The following is a 3,600-nucleotide window of genomic DNA, read 5'->3' on the forward strand; positions in this document are numbered from 1 at the left end:
GGATATTAAAGAACCAGAGTCGCTGCTTACACACTGACCAGCGCTATTTCTGTGAGTAATAAAGTCTGTCTCCGGCCTCGGAGTCTTTTGTCTTCTGCCAGCATCCATAAAATAAGAACGAACTAAGTTATTAACTTGTAAGTGTGTTCCCTTTCTATTCTTAGAACGCCTTCTATCACACGCTTTCCTTGTAAATGGTGTGACGCACACACATACACACACACCCTTCTTCTTCTGGCTATCATCTATTGTGAAGGCAATAATTTTAAGAAACAAATAAACACAGAACTTTTGGTGGCAATAGAATTAGGAAAAAATTTCAATTAACAATCAATAGTAACAAGAGAAATCATTTTACATTGAGTACTTAGGGGAGGCCTCTGTGAACAGGAGACATTTAAACTGAATCTGGGGCCAGGGGAGGAGGTGACACATGGCAAACAAGGGAAAGCACCTTCCTGGCAGAAGAAACAGCATCTGCAAAGCCCTGAGAGTGGAAGAGCTCGGACCTTTGAAGAGATCAGGCAGGCTGATATTTGGTGAGGGAGGATGATTAGCCAGATCTAATGCAGAGGTTCTCAACTCTTGTCTTTTAAAATCTACCCAAGATAGCCTGGCAGTGGTAGCACATGCCTTTGGTCCCAGCACTCCATTCAAGAGGCAGGAAGATCTCTGAGTTCAAGGCCAGCCTGGTCTACAGAGAAAGTTCCAAGGCAGCCAGGCTACAACAGAGAAATCCTATCTTGAACAACCAAAACAAATAAATATAAAATCTACCCAGGAGCTTGTTAAATAAATCAGTGTTCCAGAGCATCTCAGATCAACTAAACCATAACACTTAAAAGTCACACACTTCTGGGTTGCCTAGGATGCAAAAGGAAACGCTCTCCCTGTGCCTGTCTTTGTGGCAGTCCAGGTTGAACTGGGTAGCACATCTATATGCTTTGAAAGTTACCCACTCAAGCTGGGCTGCTCAGGAAAGCAGTCTCTTTGTTGTGCAGTAACCAATCGGATCTATCACCTGTCACCATAACTGGCTGCTGCTTACCATCCATACAACACCAGGACCTAGGACAAATGGGACTGATGTCATCTTGAGCTTTTATTTTGACTATTAAGTATTTAAAGTGGAGGCATTGTTTGGGGCGGGGGATTGTTTGTTTTAGGTTGGTTTTTTGTTTGTTTGTTTGTTTGTTTGTTTTTTAAGAAAAAAATGCCATGTAGGTCGTCTAAAATTAAAATGCATTTAAATTTTTTCTTTTAAAAAGTGACACACACCTTTAATCCTAACACTTAGGAGACTGGGGCAGAGGGACTTCAAAATTGAGTCTAACCTGGGCTGCATAGGGAGACTGTCTCAGAATGAGCAGGAACTGGGGATGATGGTGCTCACTGACGGGGCTTTTGCCTAGTGCACACTGGGTACACTCACCAGCACCACAGAAAAGGAAGCAGGGCTGAACCATTGATGAGTTTTTTAAAAAAATATTTCTAGAAGACTCCATTGCATAGTCAGCACTGAGTCTGGCCGGCAGTCTTGACCCTGCATATCTTCATATGACTTAGGTTTTACTAAGGCATTTGGATTGGAGTTAGACAGAGGTTAAAGGCCACTGAAGGTATTTAAGCATGGAAAAGACACTTGATTAGATTTGAGTTTTAAAAGATCCCCAGGGGCTGGAGAGAAGGATCAGTTGTTAAGAACACTTGCTCTTGCAGAGGAACCAGGTTTAATACCCAGCATCCACGTGGTCATTCACAACCATCTGTAATTCCAGTTCTAATGGATCAGAAATCTTTTGACCTCCTTGGGCACCAGATATGTACCTGGTGTGCGGACATGTATGCAGACAAACACAGAAAATAAAAATAAATAAATCTAAAAAAAAAAAAAAAAAAACCTCTAGAAATAAAAACAAAGAACTCCCCCAAGGGCTGAGGATGCAACTCGGTCAGCAAAGCAGGGAGCCCTGGGTCTGGCATCCAACACCATACAAACCAGACATGGTGACAGGAGCTGTAAACTTGTATGGTGAAGTCAAGGCTCTCCTGGGCTATGTTAAGGCTCTCACCAAACCCCTCTGGCTTCCATGAGAAGAAAGGATTAGAGGAAGTCAATGGCGTGGAAATGAGTTAGGAACTCACAGAAATTGTAGAGACAAGAGATTGTGCAAGCTGGACTAGGCTTGGAGTAAGGGGTGGGTAGCCTCGTGGAAAACACCGAGAAGCAAGACGGAGAGTCTGGTGAGATCAGAGCATAGGGGCTCCTGAAGATCATGGTAATCGCCGTTCATCCTTGCTCTCGTGGACATTGAGAAGATGAGGTATTTAAAACCATGAGTAAGGACTGCATCCAGCTGTACATGACAGAGAAACTCACAGCGCCAGGGACATGGTGGCTTGGTTTTCCTCACACAAACAGAGAATCTAGAAATAAGAGTATGCATCCTAATCGTTCCCTCATGGTGACAAGGGACTGCTACAGCTCCTTTTCGATGGCATTCACAGTAGAAAGGAAGGAGAGAGCGAGAGAGCGCATATCTGTGGCTGTGCCCGTGCCCACACTTGTGCCTGATGGTAACATTTACAGAGATTATTGCTTCTTTTTGACAGGCTAAAATGATAACTTCTTCCCCAAAGAGAGAGTAGATAAGAAAGGATTTAACTTTTACCAGGCTTTCTCATACAAAACAAGAACCGCTGAGACTTTTGGGTAGGGAATGGCGCCCTCAGACGGTGCTTTAAGAAGGTACAGCCCGGCCTGCAGACTCAGCTCAGTGAGCTGAACTGTTTGCTGTTCGCCCCTGCTTGAAGCTCCGGATCCCACAGTGGAAGGAAAGAAACCATACCAGGAAGTCATCCTCTGACCTTCACATGCACACCGCCACACACTAAAAATGAAGTAATTTAAAGTACGGCATGGAGTTAACAGGACAAATAGAAAGGGGGAAACTAGATAAAGGAATCAATAAAAGGTTTGGTTTAGGACAGTGGTTCACAACCTGTGGGTCCCACGATCCCTTTGGGGATCAAACAAGCTTTTCACAAGGGTTTCATATCAGATATCCTGCATATCAGATGTTTACATAATAAGTCATAACAGTAGCAACATTATAGTTATGAAATAACAACAAAAATAATTTTATGGTTGGGGTCAGCACAACATAAGGAACTGTATTAAAGTGTCACAGTGTTAGGAAGGCTGAGAACCATTGGTGTCCCGGGACTCTCTACACAGCACTATGGGTGCAGAGGTGCATCCCGGTGCTTTTATAAAATCCGTGAGTTCGTTTGCAAGGCTGGAGAAGTGTGTGCGAGCAGATGCTGACTTCTGTATACTGCCTTCACTTTCCCATGTGCCCATGGTCATCCTACGCCAGCAAGCACTTGCTAACAATGTACAATGAAGTGTCAGGTGCTCCCAGACATACATAACATAACATATATAAATAAAACACAAGGCTTACCCTCAGGAAACTTTCAGACTAGAAAGGAAGAAAACATGTATCCTCAAACAGCAAAGATGCAAGTTACTAAAGCGCCATAAAGTTATAACGTTCAGAGGCACAGAATGGCTTCCCCAGAAGGTGGCACTGGTCA

General features: G+C 43.6%; 1 non-coding gene across 1 annotated transcript; it reads left to right on the forward strand.

The window, feature by feature from the left end:
* Positions 1–808: 808 nt before the first annotated feature.
* Positions 809–937, forward strand: LOC117717476 (small nucleolar RNA SNORA31). Its single transcript, XR_004607949.1, has one exon. It is a non-coding gene; the product is annotated as a small nucleolar RNA SNORA31 (small nucleolar RNA).
* Positions 938–3,600: the final 2,663 nt, after the last annotated feature.

This window comes from Arvicanthis niloticus, chromosome 11 (genome assembly GCF_011762505.2).
Source record: "Arvicanthis niloticus isolate mArvNil1 chromosome 11, mArvNil1.pat.X, whole genome shotgun sequence".
In the NCBI taxonomy this organism is placed as follows: Eukaryota; Metazoa; Chordata; class Mammalia; order Rodentia; family Muridae; genus Arvicanthis; species Arvicanthis niloticus.